This window comes from Suricata suricatta, chromosome 17 (assembly GCF_006229205.1).
Source record: "Suricata suricatta isolate VVHF042 chromosome 17, meerkat_22Aug2017_6uvM2_HiC, whole genome shotgun sequence".
Lineage (NCBI taxonomy): Eukaryota > Metazoa > Chordata > Mammalia > Carnivora > Herpestidae > Suricata > Suricata suricatta.
The window spans coordinates 50,417,400-50,436,028 of NC_043716.1; the positions used below are offsets into that span (position 1 = coordinate 50,417,400).

At 47.9% G+C, this 18,629-nt stretch overlaps 1 long non-coding RNA gene across 3 annotated transcripts; it reads right to left on the reverse strand.

Moving 5' to 3' along the window:
• Positions 1–428: 428 nt before the first annotated feature.
• LOC115281881 lies at positions 429–15,092 on the reverse strand. Of its 3 annotated transcripts, none has more exons than XR_003904443.1 (5): positions 15,020–15,092; positions 11,983–12,252; positions 11,444–11,630; positions 1,557–1,741; positions 429–972 (listed from the first exon to the last, which is right to left on the reverse strand). It is a non-coding gene; the product is annotated as an uncharacterized LOC115281881 (long non-coding RNA). The 3 variants fall into 3 exon arrangements; XR_003904444.1 differs by lacking the exon at positions 429–972 and adding an exon at positions 1,442–1,470; XR_003904445.1 differs by lacking the exon at positions 429–972 and having other exon boundaries at positions 1,404–1,741; positions 11,444–11,518.
• Between the last annotated feature and the right edge of the window lie 3,537 nt (positions 15,093–18,629).

Sequence of the window (18,629 nt, forward strand, 5' to 3'; positions counted from 1 at the left end):
GACAAGGCACGTTTCCTCCTGGTCTCCCTAATCCCCCCCCCCACCTCCGCCGTGTCAAGTAACATATGCACCAATCCTCTGCCCCTAACACACTCTTGGCAGGCCTCCCACCAACATCTGCTGCCCGTGGCCTGCCCCGCACAAGCTTCCCCGGCATCAGATGGCAGGGCCAGTAGGTATAGCCCTTCTCTTCCTTGCCCTTCTGCCAGCTCGCAGCTTGGGATCCCGGGGCCCTGCACTTGAGCCTCCAACCAGCGGCCTAGCGGGCCAGGAGGCGGAGGCGGCCCCGGGGACACATCACCAGAGCCATCTCCTGCCCCATCCACCCCCCTCCGAACGACGCCTGGGTGACCTCCCCAACACCAGTAATTTGTCTTGGAGACCCGCCATACCTACAGCAAACACAGGAAGGATTAGAACACAACATATGCTGCACAGCAACAGAAACATGTTAAGGTCCTTCCTGAGCCTGGAGGATTATTGAGGGGGAGGTGAGGGAGAGACAGCGAGCAGGGAAGATGGATGTCCAATAAGGGAAGCCCCGTGTATTCGTCCAGAATTGAAAGGAAATGGACGCCTCAGAACTGGGTGTGTTGAGCTCAGATCCGATTTGGGCTTTGAGCTGCAGCCGCTTTAAAGCTCATTGGTGACAGATGTGGACTTTCGCCAAGTCAACCACAAAATAGGATCAAAGGAAGTTGAAAAACAACAACTGAGGCTCCCTCGCTGGAGTTTCTGCTGCCTTCGGAATGTTCGCCCAGCAGCCCAACCAGGAAGTGGAGGGGCGGCCGGGGCTACATCAAAATGAAGTGGGGACAGAAAAAACCCCACGAAGATCCAGAAACCGGTCTGACGCCTTGAGGGTCGGGAGCCTTCTCCGGGGCGCAGCCAAGAAGCAGAAAACACGAACCAGTCAGCCCTGAGTGTGACATCTAGAACCAGTGCTTCTGCTTTGAGAGGAGATCGCTTCACCTTCATTCAAGGAAAAGAGACGTTGAGTAATAATTAGTGCATTTTAAAGGTGAAAGGGATAGGGAAGTGACTTGGGTTTCAGATTACTGGCTTTGAGGTCAGAGTAATTAAGTTCTAATCTGGGTGTTCCCGAGAGCTGTGTGACCCTGAGAAAGTCATTTCACGTCTCTGGGATTTGTTTTTCTCATCTGAGATGGGGGTTGATAATAGCATTTGTCTTAAAGATTTGTACAGATTCAAGATACGCATAGAATGTTCTTTAAAAAATTTTTTTAATGTATTTTATTCATTTTTGAGAGACAGAGCATGAGCAGGGGAGGGTCAGAGAGAGAGGGAGACACAGAATCTGAACCAGGCTCCAGGCTCTGAGCTGTCTGCACAGAGCCCGATGCGGGGCTCAAACCCACAGACCATGAGATCATGACCTGAGCCAAAGCCGGACGCTTAACCGACTGGGCCACCCAGGCGCCCCCACATAGAATGTTCTTGAAACAGTGCCTGGCAAGAGTAAAAAGGGAATAAATGTGAATGACTCTTTTGACACTAATTTGTAAGAATAAATTTACATCCTCTAGAGCACCCACCTGAGGGAAGACCGGATCAAAAGCACCGAGCTTGTGTTCACAGTTCTGAACTCAGAGTCCTCATCACATGACAGCAGTTTGCAAATGAAAATCGTGTTGTACAAACACATGTAAATTTCAAATTCCTCATTCTTCACATCTAAAGCCAGGCTCTCTGCAACCCCTCCTACGAAGGTCAGAGACAACTAAAATAACAAAAATAAGTGCCTTGAAAAGAAAAGCATACCTGAAAAAGGGTCGGCCCACTTGCTAGCACTTTCGAGTCATGTTCCAACCTGTTCTTTAGTCAGGAAGGATAGTTAGAAACATTAGCCACACTTTAGTTATCCTGCTGGCTTACCACCAGTGTGAATATCACCCCTTCTGTCTGCCTCCGCCCTCTGCTTCCTTTTGGCTTCTCCCTTACCATACTGTCACCTAATCCAAAGACCTGGACTTTTCAGGTCCTTTTAGCTCAGCTCCAGGTGAATCAATGGCCCAGGTGTTAGATTTAGTTGTGCTGGAGCCGTGTGGGAAAGGGCATACGCTATATCATCACTCATTCTGGGGCACGGCCTCTTTACACAAGACATCCCACCCACCGACAAATGTTCCCAGCTGTGGGAAGGAGAGGTGGGGGTCCTTCGGCGTCACCCTGTCACCCACTGCTTCCTGCAGAGAGGAAGCTGATACCTCTCCCTGGGAACATCTCCAAGGCTGGCTGTGTGCTCCCCAGAGTTTGGGGGCCACCCCATACAGCCTCTGACCCTATGGCTTAATGGAGATTTTTATGAATGGAGGGGAAGGACTGGGATAGAATATGTCTGAGAGAAAAGTTCTCATCTCAGGAAACAGTTGAACAGATTTTAACTGAATGATTGAAATAGTGTTCTGGTTTTCAGATCTATCCAAAGACAGTAACGGAAGATGTCTGTGACAGACGGGTGTGGTGCCCGGTAGGTTTTTATCACATTGCAGCAACCAACCCTGATGGTTCGGTGTGATAAGCCAACACTAAGTTCTCTGTGATTGATTAGCAATGTCTGCCATGTGTGTGTGTGTGTGTGTGTGTGTGTGTGTGTGTGTGTGTGTGTGTGTGTGTTAACAATGATTGGTTAGCAACATCGGGTCAGGAGTGGTGGCCTTGGGTGGGAGCCTTGGATAATATGAAAGAAAATTGATCATTTTTTAATGGGACTGTTCCAAGGAATCCTTGAGTGGTTTCTTAATTTCCTAGGCTTTCCCTTTCCATCTTCTTAGAATACAAAAGGAAGAGGAGAAGGAAGAGTTAATCTTTTAAAAAATATTTGAATGAACTGATGTCTGAAGTCAGTTTTTATTTATATATGTTAAAGCAGGCATGGAAACCTTCCTATCCAAATACCAGATCTAATCCTAGAGAGTTCAGTAAAAGTTGATTTCTACAGTGGTAGCAGACTTTATTTTCTGCCTTCTACAATAATTTATCTGTAAGCCTGACTGTTCAGCCACCTACCTATCCATCCACAGGCATTCTGGTATCACCACTTGAATCAGAAATCTTACCATCAAAGACCTCAGGGGGAAAGCAGATAAATTCACAGCCGGTGATGTTAAAGATATGGCTGGGAGGGGGAGAAGGGGGTTGAACTGAGCTTACATAGACTGAAATAGGTCAAAACACCTCTCTCTGGATAATCCATATTCTCTCTCTCTACTATCTTTTCTTTTATGTTTATTTAGTTTTGAGAGAGAGAGAGAGAGAGCACATGTGGGAGGGGGCAGAGAGAGGGTGTGGTGGGGACAGAGGATTCCATGCGGGCTCTGCAAAGACAGCAGAGAGCCCAATGCAGGGCTCGAACTCATGAACCGTGAGGTCATGACCTGAGCTGAAATCAGATGCTTAACTGACTCATCCACCCAGGTGCCCCTCTCTCTCCTTTCTTTGGAAGTCTCCTTCTCCATCTTTAAGAGACATACCAGAAGAAATAGGAGAACATATCCCTCCACAAAGAAGCAAGGAAGAAAGGAGAGATTCCAGAAACATGAATGGACTCAGATTTTGCAAATGAAGTTAGATTGCATTGATTTTACTTGAAAACAATCATTCATCCTGACCTATATTTTAAGATTAACTTCTGCTGTCTTAATAAAAGGGACAGATATAATGAGCACTATTAATTTCTTCTCTCTTTCTTGCCCTGAATACAAATATGATGCCTGGAGCTGCAGAAGCTGTTTTGTGACCATGAGGCAGCATCCATGAGGGCTAAAGGCCAACACGTTAAGCTCAGGAAGACCCTAGAGAAGGGTAGATGGAAGCACGGATTCGCAGTCATCACTAAGTCCTGAACTAGCCCTGCATTACCATCCTGTGGACTTTCTTGTGAGGCAATGAAATGATTTTAACTTTTAAGCCAGTTATTAAAGTTTTATTGTTATTAGAACAATTTTTCTTTTAACATTTATTTATTAAATATTTTTAATATTTATTTATTTATTTTTGAGAGAGAAAGAGACCACAAGGAAGGGAGGGGCAGAGAGAGACACACACAGAATGTGAAGCAGGCTCCAGGCTCTCTGCTACCAGCATAGAGCCTGACATGGGGCTCAAACTCAGGAACCCCGAGACCATGCATGACTTGAGCCCAGGTCCGGTGCTTAACCGACAGAGCCACCCAGGTGCCCCAATGTTTATTTATTTTTGAGAGACAGAGCTCATGTGGGGGGAGGGGCAGAGAGAGGGAGACACAGAATCCAAAGCAGGATATGTGCTCTGAGCTGTCAGCCCAGAGTCCAATGCGGGACTGGAACCCACAAACCATGAGATCATGACCTGAGCCAAAGTCGGATGCTTAACTGACTGAGCCACCCAGGCGCCCTTAAGGTTTTATTATTTACAGCTCAATCTATTTACATACAACTATTTACATACAACTATTTACCTTACTATTTCAATTTGGTGTTTTTTAGGCATTAGACCCATGCTGATTTGCAGAATTGCCTTACACTGGACCTTAAAAAGCAACAACAGAGTGTGAAAGCTATCAGCCTGAATTGTCAGGTGGTCACAAAGAAGAAGTGAGTCCTGGTATTAATGGGGGTTCAGGGATGCAGGAAGAGGGTCTTCAGGATAGCAAGGCCAGAGTTTCAATCCGATTGACTTTTCTAACGTATTCTGGAGGGTGGGAGAAGAGGCTCGGCCATCAGCCAATCCTTCCTAAATACAGCATTTCCCAAAGCTGTGCCCTATGTGTCAACACCTTTGAGACTTGAGTCAGAGAGAGAGCCCATCTGTCCATACAGCATCCACCCACCTTCAGCTTATCCCGTAAGCAGAGCGTCGCTGAGTCAGCTCCCCACACCTGTGTTAATAATTTGGGGGACATGCTGCCTACCTCTTTCTGCATACAACCAACAAAAACAACCCAGAAAACTGCCCCTGCTGCAGTGCCCTTCTGCTCCCAGGCAGCATCATTTTGTGCCATTATTGTTTTTAACAGAGCCTGGAAGCAACCACCCAAGCAGAGCGGAAGGGTTCAATACGGGCTAAGGAAACCTGTCCTTCCCAAACAGCTAGATCTTCCTTATTAGTCTTAAGAAGAGCAGCAAAAAATGCAAATGGAATTCTTCTCACATCCTGATTTTATCCAATGAAAACCATATGTAGACCGTTGTGCCTGGTCTTTTCCTATGTGTTATACGAAACCATGAATATGGGACGAGGGATGGGACTGAAAAGAGAGGGAAACGTTTCTTTAGCCTCTGCTCTGTGCCCGGGACCTCCCTATATATTATCTTATTTAATCCTCATAAATTAGCAAGCAAGGGGATTCTGTCCCCTTTGTTTGGATAAACAACAGGCTTATTGAGACAACAGGTGATTAGTCTGCAAGCCCACAGTGAAGCGTGTACTGCAGAGATCATCCGTGTTCAGCCATGTTCCTGTCCATCTCTACATTGCTCAATCTTCCTTGCCGTGGTGTTGATCATGTCACTGAGTTCTGGAGTGTGGCCAGAAGCCATTCATGCCACCTCTCAGCTGGACCCCTAAACCACCTGTCTATTCTTGACCTGTGGCTGGAAGTAAAACTTTCAGGATGGCGGGGCCATGAGCTTGGAGGACAGCTGGCCATCTTTTTGGATTGTGCAAATTGTTATTTTTACATTTATTTGTTGCTAAAGCATGATCTATACATTGTATACATTATACCACAGTCCCATTCTAAAATTTTTTTAATGTTTTACTTATTTTTGATAGAGAGCATGAGAGAGGAGGGCAGACAGAGGAGGAGACACAGAACCAGAAGCAGGCTCCAGGCTCTGAGCTAGCTGTCAGCACAGAGCCCGATGCGGGGCTCGAACCCACGAACGTGAGATTTGACCTGAGCCGAAGTCGGAGGCTTAACCGACTGAGCCACCCAGGTGCCCCAACAGACCCGTTCTAAAGAGGGGCCATGATACACTACTCCGTGGAGAAGTGAAGAAATCTTAGAAACAGCTGGACCCAAATATTACATAGGTCTACCATGTCTGATACAACCTCACAAGTGAAACTCCCCTAAAATGAATTCAGAAGGATCGTATGAGGACAGGAAGACATATTATAAACTCTCTAGGGCACAGGGTTTTGCAGCTACTCTCTTTATCGAGCTTAATACTCAGACAGAGTAGAATCCAGAAAATGCATGTTGAACCTAATCAAGTTTAGCCTCACGTTCAGCTTGAACTTGGCATCATGGCCTTTGGTGAATTCCTCGTAAGGTTCATGTCTCAGTTTCTTCCTTTCTTCAGTATTAGTGGAATAAAGGCTCCCCTTCTGAGGTGTTCTTAAGGTACAGGAGAACTGCAGACACTCATTCTACAAGGGAGGAGTCCAGGAAATCATGACATCATTGGGAGAAATTACTTAAAGAACCCACAGGCAGTCACAATTGCAGTACGCTCTGCTCCTTCAGGTATGTCTTCCAGGCGGGGCTAAGCTCTGAGAAGCCAAACTAGTGATTATCCCAAGCAGATCCACTTTTACTAAGAAGCTGTCAAAGAAAAGTAGGGGGCGAGATGGATTAGTGGACGGGGAAGGGGTAGAGGCTGCTGGTGAAAAGCAACAAAGATTTCAAGTAGAGGATTTTGTATCCTTGGTCCTCCTCCTCATTATATAGCATCTCCCATGGTATGTGACTGTTGATAAATATTCATTGAAGGGGGAATGGACCTAATGTAATGCAAATCACATGCAAAGCAACATGTAAATTGGAACCATTCTATGAAGTCAATAGGTGAGGTACTATGCATATTAAAAGTACAGGACAACAGCGCGGAAAGACCTAGAAGAGGCCCATAATACTAGCAGGGGACCTTCCATTCCCAAAGGGATCTGATAGTCAAAGAGGGTACGAACGTTGCTGCCAAAGACTGTCACCAAGCACGAAGCAGGGACCGTGAGGCCCTAACAGAGAGAGAAGCAAGAATGGAGACTGCTGTCTGCTCTCTCCATGCCTTTCAATGCCGTATTCAACACACGTTCTCCTCCATCGCCTTCCCATACTGATCAGACCTGATACTGATGGATTGGTCAAATCCACTGAGTGACAGGGAGGCAGTCTGATCCGCTTGTCCATTAGCCACGCCATTCAGGATGGTTCCCTCAAGCCTTCCAACAAAAGAGCAAGGGACACCAAGCCGCCCCTGAGGCTGGTCACTTTGAACTCGATGGCACCGCACGCAAGACTTTTCTGGGCTTTTGTATCGCCGTGAAAGTGCTCTTCCCAAAAGTGTTCAGGGCTCACAAACAACGCATGCGTGACTGGCACAGATTTGCATGCACCTGCAGAGGGGCACGGAGAGTGGAGACGTGCCCACAGACGACACTCAGACACGCACTCTTTTGCCTCCACCTAAGTCCTCAGGGAGCGCTGTAAGAAAGTTGACTGTCGTGCTTGCTCTGAGCCACAGGAGGTCACGGGCTGTTTCTGATTGGAGCCCTCCCCTGTGTTTGCTTTCTGGGACCCCACAGACCTCCTGACAGGACTGGAGGACATGGAAATAAGTCAGGGGTGACCCTTCTGGTGACCCGGAGCCTGGCCAGCCAACTCCTGATTGCAACCTTCTGGCTCCAGTAACAACCTTCATGATGCAGGGCTTCTGGCTTCCCTGAGGCCCGCGCTGCGGTCCAGCTGAGAGAGGTAAGCGTGCTCGGAGGCACTGTGCCCTCTCTCCACACGTGACACATCCCAAAGTTGGTGGAATGGGGTGGAACGTGTCACAGGAAGGAGCAGAGGCGGGAGCCAGCTTCCAACTGGCCAGCAAGCAGGTATTCGCTCTTTGGCTACTGCACTCCCGTCTGTCCCCAGTTTTGCCAGTACCAAGCGAGGACCTGCTGACTTCAGGTACGGGGTACAAACCTCATCAGATCACCTGGACAACTGTCATCGAAGTCCAGCCTTTAAATCCCTGCTCCTCTGAGACACGGCTGTAGAAGCTAGTCCCACAATTACCCGGTGATATGATGAAACATAATTGTAGGCTCAGACTCAACATTATATATACACAGTGCAGACACTGTGAAGGGAAAACACACACACACACACACACACACACACACACACACACACACCTGTGCATATGGCTTCTCCAGCACAGTCCTGTACATCAGGGACAACGCGGCTTTTTCCAAAAGAATCTCACATTCCACAACTGACATGAGGAACCAAAGCAACTTCTTGATCTCTGTCACCATACGTGCGAGGCGGTCTGCCCAGCGCAATTCCAGACTCTGAAACTGCTAAGTCCTCTCATCCAATCGTCTCTTTTTGTGCCTCACAGACCTGAGGCCCAGAGACAAGAAGTGAGCTGGTCAGAGCTAGTCACACTGCTGGGTCACGGGGACAGCGGCACTTGGGTTCCAATGGCCGGACGCCGAGCCCAGTGCCCTCCCCAGATGGCTGGCCAGTGTCCAGGCCCTCTAGCTGCTGCTTCCACAAGCCCTTCCCGTCAGAGCCCCCCTCTCCCACACGGGATTCTTACAGGTGGATTTATAGCAAGCAGACCCTAAATAAATGCTAACGACATCCTCAAAGAGCATTTAGAGCAGGAAGTAGAGGTGAAGTGCAAGATCCCAGGAGCCAAACACATTGTGTCTGTCCTAGCAACTTCTGAAGGCTCTACACCACGGACCTAGAATCCTCGCTGGGCCTCCACTGGCCAAGACACCAGGTCCGATCCAGAATCTTCTGCTAGCCAAGCCCCACTCCTCTCCCCGCCCACCCCCGGCTCCTCCGATCCAAATTCAAACATATCCTATCTTCTGGAAAATTTGCTTTTCGATTCCAAGGTCCTTTTAGATTTCAGGAGTTGCAAGGCAAATAGTATAAAAAGATGAAAGTTGCTGGAAGGAGGCCAGCCTTGATAAGCCATCCTTTATAGGGGTGTAAACTGGCTCCTCCCTCTGGAAGAGTCAGGATTGCCCCCTCTAGCCTCCCAACTGAAGCAAACTGGCTGCCGAAGACCCGGCTGCTCATATCCATATTAAACACACCCTGACAGGGTGATCCGGGCTTAACATTTGACCCGCCTTTATTTTTCTTTTCCTTTGGCAGAATTGGCAGTGAGCTTACTTTTTTATTTAAAAAATTTTTTTTCTTGGTGTTCATTTATTTTTAAAGCTTCAAAGCAAAGTCCATGTCATAAAAAAAAAAAAAAAAAAAAAAGAAGCCAAATTATTCTCAGGTCCCCGAGGATAATTGTTAACGACCGGCATGGCTTTTGGCGTGCACGCTCCTCCGAATGTATACACTGCGGTTCCACACTACACTCTCTTGCTGTGCGTGTCTGTGGAAACGCTGTGTAGTCACAGCCTATGGCTGACACCCTGTCATGAGGGGCCACAGAGTAACACCTTTCCCAGACGCACGACCCCCAGTCACCAAGTCTCCACAGGATTAAGTCATCCAGGCTTCTGAAGGGTCTCCTCCTTTATGAAAAGAACTTTTAACCTTTTTAGTCCTGGGCAGCTTATTGAAAGAGGACCTTTCCTTGAGCCCCAGCTTGGAAGGCTGAGCTGTTGAACATGGCACCATGGTAGTTTTATAACTTCACGTTCCCCATGTCCATCTTTCCTTCCTTCCTTCCTTCCTTCCTTCCTTCCTTCCTTCCTTCCTTCTTTCCTTCCTTCCTTCCTGTCTCTCTTCCTCCCTCCCTTCTTTATTCTTTCCTTTCTTCCTCCTTTCCCTCCTTCTTTCTTTCCTTCCTTCCTTTTCTCCCTTCTCCCTTCCTTCTTCCTTTCTTCCTTCCTCCTTTCCTTCCTTCCTTCCTTCTTCCAATCATTCACTGAACCAACAAACACAGTGAGCAGATAAACATGACCCCTCACTTCACAGAGCACACAGCTTAGGGTAACAGACAATAATCAAAGGCCAAAACTAATGGAGCACACCTGCCATGGAAAGGGAGGGCACAGAATGGGTCTGAGAGGCAGGCAAGGGCTGGCACCTCAGGACGAGGAGGCCCTGGAGACCATTGTACGGGGTTTGGCTGCAGCCTAAGAAGACGGGGAAGCCATGGATCCTGCTTCTTCCCCTCTCCTGCCCCCATGCTCTTCCACAGGGGACACGCCCTTCTGGTTTTAGTTAAAGTTTTACTCCCATCCACACTAAAATCTTTCCCCAAAACCAAAGAGCGTCTTTCATGTCATGCCACCCACGACAGCCCCTGACACCACATGCCCCACAGGAAGAAGGCAGAGTGGGTGTTCAAAGTCTGAAGATCAGCAGCAAGAAGGCTCCAAAGAGATGGGGCCCCCATCCTGGACCAGAATTTCAGCCCAGCTGGAAAACAAGTGTAAAGGCGATCGAATTGTTCTCTTGTTTCACTTGGACATGTGTCAAAATGGCACAATATTCATGTTTAGGAGCTGAAATGGGTAACCGACCATCCCACCATGGGGCTAGCATGTAACCGTGGCAACTCCACGGGTTGGTCCACCACTCCCTGCATGTCCTGACACAGGCCACGGCAGTAGCCCAAGAAAACAAACCAAGTCACCTTTTAGATCAGTCCCTAAACTCCTGACATTTGGGGTTGCGATCTTCCGTCATCTTCTTAAAGGAGAATGGATGGAGGGGGCCTGGGTGACTCAGTCGGCTGAGCACCTGACTCTTGATTTCAGCTCAGGTCAAGACCCATGCCAGGTTCTGCACTAGGCGTGGAGCCTGCTTAGGATTCTCTCTCTCTCTCTCTCTCTCTCTCTCTCTCTCTCTCTCTCCTCCCTCCTCTCTCTCTCTCTCTCTCTTTCTCAAATAATACTTTTTTAAGAAGGAGAATGGATAGTATATGATTTTCTCAAGACCTGGAGTGACTTTTCAGGAAGAAAAATGACAAAAAAAAAAAAAAAGAAAGAGAATCCTGGAATGTGCCATCAGCCACTGAAAGACAAAATATTCATTATCTTTCGCTAAAGAAATAGTTTTCCACCGTCATTCTCTGTATTGCTTAATGACACAGACAGCCGGATGACCACGCCAGAGCATCTGACCCTATCTTGGGCCATTTCCCCTCCTCCCATTTTTCACAGCTACAAGTCCTTTCAACTTGACCTCCTAAAATTTTCTCTCCTCTTTCCCTAGCATCACCATTTCAGTTGGGCCATGCTTATTCTCTCCACGATATTATAATTTCTCCCCATTATCAACATCACTGGATCCCTCACTTTATCCAGCCCAGGCTTCCGTTCCACCTGCTCAGAGAGCCCCTCTCTGGTCACCCAATCTACAATGTGACTCCCTATTACTCTTTGTTCTTACCCACCCCCATTTTTCTTAAAAGGCCCTATTGACACCTCTCATCACACCGCACATGCATACACAGACGTCATGTAACTACATATCATACGTTGATACAGCATGTGTGTACTTGTATATGTAGTAGCATACCTTTGTCGTTGGCTTTGCCTTCCAGAAAACAATCTTGTGTTGTTCACTGCTGCATCCCAGGACCTGGGATGATGGCTGGTACCCAGAAGGAGCTCTATTATAAATAGTTGCTTAATAAACCAATAAACAGGCCTCCCTCCCTCCACTCTCGTGTGACTGCCTCGTCTGTGTCGGTGAGACTGACTTTCTGAAACACAGATTAACCCACACTTTTTGATGGAGGCCAACGTTTCCAGGCTTCCTAGTCACCCACAGACTAAGTCCCATGTGCTACCATAGCAACCACAGTGTGCCAGGGCCCAGCCCACCACCTCTGCACCCTCTTTTCCATACCTACCTCCAACACCCCAGGCCTTACTGACCGGACATGCTGCTATGTGCAATGACTGCAGTTCCCCCAAACAGGCCATCGACACTCAATACCCTCATGGGATATATTTTCTAGGCCTACAATGGCCCTCCTCCCTTTGATTGCTGGGCAGACTCTGAAGATCCATCCCTTAGGCACCCAGCACCCTCCCTCATTCCCTACTGCTTACCTGGCACAGCACTCCTAGTTCAGGTTACAGAAATTCTGCAGAGCGCGGAGTGTGCACTTTATCTTTATTTGCCTCCTTTCTTGGCCCAGGAGCCCGGGGACCATATCAGAACCATACTTTGGTAGCCACGCAATGTTCGTAGTACGGGGAAATTCTTCTTTTATGTTAGCATTTCTTATCATAAAACAAAACATAGGTTGTGAATGAGATAAAGACAAACTTGAAATCCCTCAACTCTGCCTTTCATGTCCTTCCTCTGGGACCTGTTAACTTATTCAGAAAAAATAGAGAGAGAGAAATCGGAAAGAGGAAAATGAAAGGAAGATAAAGAGATTAGTAAAAGATGCATTTTTTTCAGGCAAGGGAGAAAAAAAATAATGGGCTTTTTTTGCTTTTTCATTACATTGATTACATAACTGAAGCCTGTTCTCAAATGACAGAGAACTTGGCAAAATTACTGCCCCCACCATGAAGAGCGGCTGCGCATGTCCCAAGAGCAAGGCTGGCAAGAAGCCAAAACCAGACAGGAAATCACTTTGGGCCTTGACTTTGATTTCTCGAGAGTGGCAGGGAGACCATGCAGGGTGTTGAGGACACCCTCAGAAGCGGCGTGGGCAAACCCGTTAGAGCCCTACCTCAGCTTGCCTATTCCTGCCCCTTCCCCCACAAGTTCCCGGCTTTCCTAGTAAATGACTCCATCTGTCCCAAGACCAGTTTCCTTTCCCTCACTCTGTTTTCTTTGATGAGCTCACGCTGAGTGCAGAGAGCGAGCTGGGAGTGCTGACTTTGGGGCAGTGTCCAGGGACACTGGCCACTATTGTTACCTCCGTTCTCACCGCCCAAAGTGGTAAAAACAATAGACCGACACAAAATATAAAAGTGTATTTCACTTCTGTGAAAGGGAGGGTGCATTGAAGCTTGAAAGAGGAGCAGAGCCTGGATAGGAACATCCAGAGGTTGTGGCCCACGGAGGAGGGTGAAGCTTGATCATGGCCCTTGGAGGAGGGTGAAGAGGGCCATGGAGGAGGGTGAAACTTGATCATGGGCCATGGAGGAGGATGAGGCTTGAGAGCCAGTCGTCAGCCCCATCTCTGCTAAGAGCAGGAAGAGCCAGGTGGGAGGGTGTGCTCTGGGATGAGGTCCCCACAGCAGGACACCGGGGGCGGTCCTACCAATCTGACTCTTGTACACTTGCTGTTGCCATGCCTTTGAACGTGGAGCGCTTCTCTCTCTTAGAAACATGGATGTGAAGATTCCGTTTTGACCTCTGTTCTAGCCTTTTTAGAAAAGTCTGGAAATGTGGCATGTGATGTCCCTAAGGCTCCAGAAAATATTTCACCATGATTCAGCTTCATGTCAGCCGGGCCCAGGATGAACATATATAAATCCTTTCATTCAAAATATATAGTCACTGTTACAGGATTGGAGATAGAGTAATGTAAAATAAAAGAAGTTCCACAAAAATCCTTTCCCTCTAGGAACTCACTTTCTGCTGGAGAGGAAAGGGGATAAGAAAACTAAAAAAACAAAGGAGTAGTTCAAATCCATGGATGCCAGATAGTGAGCACTAAGAAGGAAAAGACAGTTCTGGAAGCGTATTTGAAGTGTTGGGAAGTTGGTTGGTTGACTTTGGTCCAAGAGGTGGCGCTGAGAAGGGGACATCTTAGCAGAGCCCGGAAGGACCCCATGAGGGAGGCTGCAAGTCTATAAAGCAAAGACTTAGGATTATAACAAAGCTTCCAAGGAGGCTCACATTCTGTCCTGCCCTGAGGCACGGGGAGCAAATAAAAATAAGGAGGAGAAGAAACGGAAACCACATCACCCACTGTACTTGTTGCCATCTGGTGGGCCCTGGAAATCATCAGCGTGTTTGGTTACTGTGTTTACACAGCCGGCAGGACACACACTGCTCATCAGGGCTCCCCAGAGCTGTCAGAACGGTCCCTGCTTCCCCGGATTCCTGAGGCCCCCGCATCCGGGTGTTCAGCTCCCCCTTCACGGGGGTTCAAGAATTCCCTTGGGTTGCCCCAAGCCTGGGGCCTTCAGAACCTCCCCAGGCCAGGTCCAGATCTTCATCTACCAAGTCCGGGGCCTCGGGCATCAAGACAGGAAGGAGGGCTTGGGACGTCACTGCTTCAACCAAGAAGGAAGGCAATTAGGCTGAGTGGGCCGCTGAGCTGAGGATGGCAAAAGAATGAATCATGTAACATGCTCACTGCAGTGCCTGACCCATGGGAGAAGCTCAGAATGTCAGCTGTTATTAATGATCATCACTGCTATCTGATTAATAATGATCATCGCGCTGACTGTTTTCAGGTACGGGAAGTATACACCTGGATGCTAAGCATGTTCCATGCAGGTTGGGTTTTTTTTACCCATAAGATGCTATTTTTGACCTATTTTAGATCAAAGACACTGAAGTTTAGAAAGATTCAGTACTGCTCACAAGTTGGCACAGTTAATGAGTGGTGAAGTCAGGCCCGTCCAATCCAAAAAACCTGGGTTCTCAATGCAGGCGCTTTAGCCTCTACCTACACCTAAGGGTAAAATAGATGAAATGCTTCCGGGGCTTGTAGGCAAGGCTGATGTCTCTCTGGCCATGTCAGAACAGTCGGAAGGGGAAGGGGACAGTTTGTAGTATCAAAAACCAAGGAAGGACAATGTTCATGTATCTAAGCCTCAACAACTTCTAGTAGTTCTTTTCAGAGAGGCTGTATGTCTTTGGACCGCTAAGCATAGAACCTAGGATGCCATGAAGAGCCCACAGATGGTTTGGACAGTTGAGACAAATCCAGGCGTCATCACAGGAAGTGCCGAGTGGTCCCCAGTCGCGTGCACACAGGTCTGCATCTGTGATCTCTGACCCTCGTTACATGATCTGCATAGTGGCTCCGATGAATTATTTGTAGCAAAGCTGGGACTTGTTTCTCATTTCAATGTCTTTGAAAGCCACCATAAGCAGGGCTCGAATGACCTATGGCCTCGGTAAGAAAGTATGGGAGTAAGGGCTTGAGAGGGGCGGTCCGAAGTTGCTCACCAAGTTAGCGTTCGAGCCCATAGCCTGGGAGAAGCCAGCTAACTCCCAGCGTCACGGGCCAGGCCGTCCAGCTGGGGCATCAGGGACCAGACAGCCTTCTCACCTGCAGGCTAAAGTCATCAGGCAAGCAAACAAAGATCCATATTTAGAAGGAGAATATTTCATCCAACTCCAACCCTTTCCCGCTACCTGTCGTCCCGAACCCCAGACTCAGCACTGCATCTGAGACACATCCAACAAGCATCCAAATAGACCTTGGTGGCCAGGCTGGGCCCACTCACCCCCATGAGGAGGCAAAAGCAAACGCTTCCCTCCCCAGGACTGGCCCAGGCACTGGGTGGACAAGCCTAGGCCGTCAAACAGGGACAGGGCATCCCAAGGCATTATTGACAAACTGGGTGTGTTCGCGGACCCAAGACAGTGAGACGGAGGGAAGGTCCACGGCTGCAGAGAAGCTGGAGGAGAGAAAAGAACTCCCCCAATCTCTCCAGCACCCCTGCAAGAACCCCAAGTGTTTTAGTTCCCTCCCTCCCCAATTTTGCAGTCGTTGCTGGGACAGCCAGGCCTTTCCTGCAGGCTGGTGTTTAACGAGGCAGGTTGAGAATTTTCAGCCTCTAACTCATGTGTTCTAATCCTATTAAATATGCACCGGCTTCCAAACTCAGCTTTTTAAAAACTGGCTCCCCCCTCACTTCCCTGCCTCCCCCCCCCAACTCTGCCTTACTTAGTCCACTTGCTCCCTTCCAGCTTGAAAAGCCATTGCTCACTTGTTGGCAGGGGGCCTACCAGCGTTTCTGCAAGGATTTGGGCTGATTCAGCTACTTCCAGCTGTTCCCAAGTTACCACCCAAGTAAAGGAATTTCTGATATTAAAAAGGGTGACAAACTTCCTCCCCCTTTCCCCAACACATTACTTTGATTGACATCCACAGTCCAAGCGGCCAAGTGCACCCTCACTTCATTCTCCACGTTCACTGGATGATGCGTTTAATTCCACCCACCCTCCCCATGGCTTATGCACACCTCCTTCTCACCCCAAAGGACACCCTTCTGCTAAAAACCATTGAAAATACCACTGGGGGAATAGTTTTGTTTTTTTTTTTTTTAAACCTAACCTACTAAATATCTCGAGAACTGAATTTTGGTCTCTCTTCATTTATCACCAAATGAAATCCGCTCTCCAGTTCATCTTCCTAATTTCTTCCCGGCGGGCAAGGACAGAGATCCGCCGTGGAAGAGCCCAGTACCATGGGGCCTTTCAGAGTGAATGCAGGGGGCCTGCTGTTCCCTTCTGATGGCTCAGAGATGCCAGGGTGTTCCTTTTGACCAGATGGCATTGTCTCCATCGGGGCACATTGAGCAAGAATCCACACAACTGGGCACAGGCCTGAGTGTCTGAGCTCCAACCACTTTCCTTTGTGTGCATGGGGGCTGGGGGGAGGGTGCACAGTGCAGATGGCCATGCCGTCAACCACTCATCCTCCTTCTGGAAAAAGCCCATCTCACCCCGGGCTCATCAAAGGAGGATGAGACGGAAGCCGACATAGCACTCACAGAAGCGTCAACATTCAACATTCTAGGTACCTACCTTGAGGGTGGACACTTAAAAGAAGGTTTTTGAGCATTGACCACATGGACGCCCCTGGATGCCAAGTCCTGGGCTTTCTCTGAGTCTCTCCATTCTGCTTGGCAGACACTCCGCTGGGGAACAATTGAGTGGCCACACCAGTCCCATCAACCCTGAGGCCGTGTCCCCTTGCTTCTGGGCAGTAGCCAGTAATGTGATCCTTCAAGGCACTGCCAAACCCCCCTGTTGGGAATTCAGCCAATCTTGGGGCTCTTCAGGGAAGAAAAATTCCTTTCCTTGACCTCTGCAGGTGATCGGATTGAGGTCCCTGCAGCTTGAAATTTGATTTGATCTTTGATCTCTGCTTGCACAGCTGCAGTGGTTATTATGCACCATAACGGGTCCCAGCACCCTATCTTGCTCACCTGCCCTCCGGAGTGAGTGCTTGGGGCCAGGTATCCTTGAGCTGGGGCAGAATATTGCTTCTCTGGTTTTCTCATACTGCACTCTCCACCCCCTACTCCCCCCGCCCATTCAGCACTGCTTTCTCGTTCCCCTCATTCCCAGGACTTAACCCCAAATTCCAAGACCATGGACAACTTCAAGTCCTTCTAAATGAGAGCATGTGGTTTCAGGGAGAAAAAATGCTGTGTATTAGAACCAAATACTTACACAAGGTCATAGTCTCAGAAGAACACTGCATGCGTCTCAAGAAGATCTTAAAGGAAAGTGGTCCTCACAATGTGTTTTCCTGGATTTAGTCCACTTTTCTGTCATGTGAGAACACTGGGCAGGGAGAGATGTCTAAGACTGTCCTTATTAGGAGTAAAGAACACAAGAACAGGTGATATTTATTGAAAGCTACTGTATTTTAGAAATGATGCTAGTTCACCTGCATGGACGCTCAGAAGCCTCACAAACTCTATGAAGGACATACTATTATTCTCTGATTTTATAGCTAGGGAAACTGAGGCAATAGGCAGGGAACAGAGTTAGGGCTTCCTGGCAGATCTGTCTGATCCCAAACACAAGTTCTCAACCAATGCATCTGCTGTCTCTCTCTGGAGATCTTTGCTTGTGCACTGCAAAGTTACACTATCAAGAGAACCCTAATACCTTGCCTGCATTGTCCACAGCCCAAGAAAGCCAAGATTTGTTTTGTGGCCACCTTGATTTTAATCTGAAAACAAGATCATAAAAATAAATTTAGTCCCCTCATTTTTTAAAATTAAAAATCGAGGGGCCTCTGGATGGCTCAGTCGGTTGAGTACCCAACTCCTGATTACATCTCAGGTCATGAGCCCAGGGCCATGGGGATGGAGCCTTGAATCAGCGCTCCCTGCTGAGCATGGAGCCTGCTTAAGATTCTCTCTCTCCTCCTCTCTCCCTCTCTGCCCCTCTCCCCTTGCACCCTCTCTCTCAAAAAATTAATAGCAAAATTGTATTCAACAGCGTAAAAGACTGATAAAAGATTTAGTACACCTTTTTAAAGAAACATCCAAATGGGTATAATTTGAAAACTTTTATACTAATATTTAATTCCTGGGTCACCATGCCAGCCTTACCTGGAAGATTAGACTTAATAAGAATATTTCTCTGCAATTCTGTGACTAGCAAAGCCAAACACGTCTCCTGTGACTCTCAGATCCATTCAGCTTGATTATATATTTTAACTAGTATTTTTTTTTTTACTTCCCATTGAATGCCAGGCATTAAAGAGCATTTCAGATGCTTCAAATCTATGACAATCTTTAGTTACTTCAAGGAAGGAAATCATTCTCCTGCCTCACACCCCCTTCCATCCCACTCTTCCCCATGGCGGTTTTATTTCCCAACATTGGCCTCCTTTCCCATGTAGATCTCCTCCACCTTCCACGTGGAAGAGGCAAGAAGAGAATTTTGTAGTGTCGTAGCTCATCATCCACTACATTAGTGCTGAAAGAATGTCTTCTGGCACCTAAATCTTTCCACCTTTCTTTTTTTCTTTTAGTGGGTGGAGGGTTGCCTTAAGTTCCCCCTGCTCTGCCTGATGAGTAACAATAGG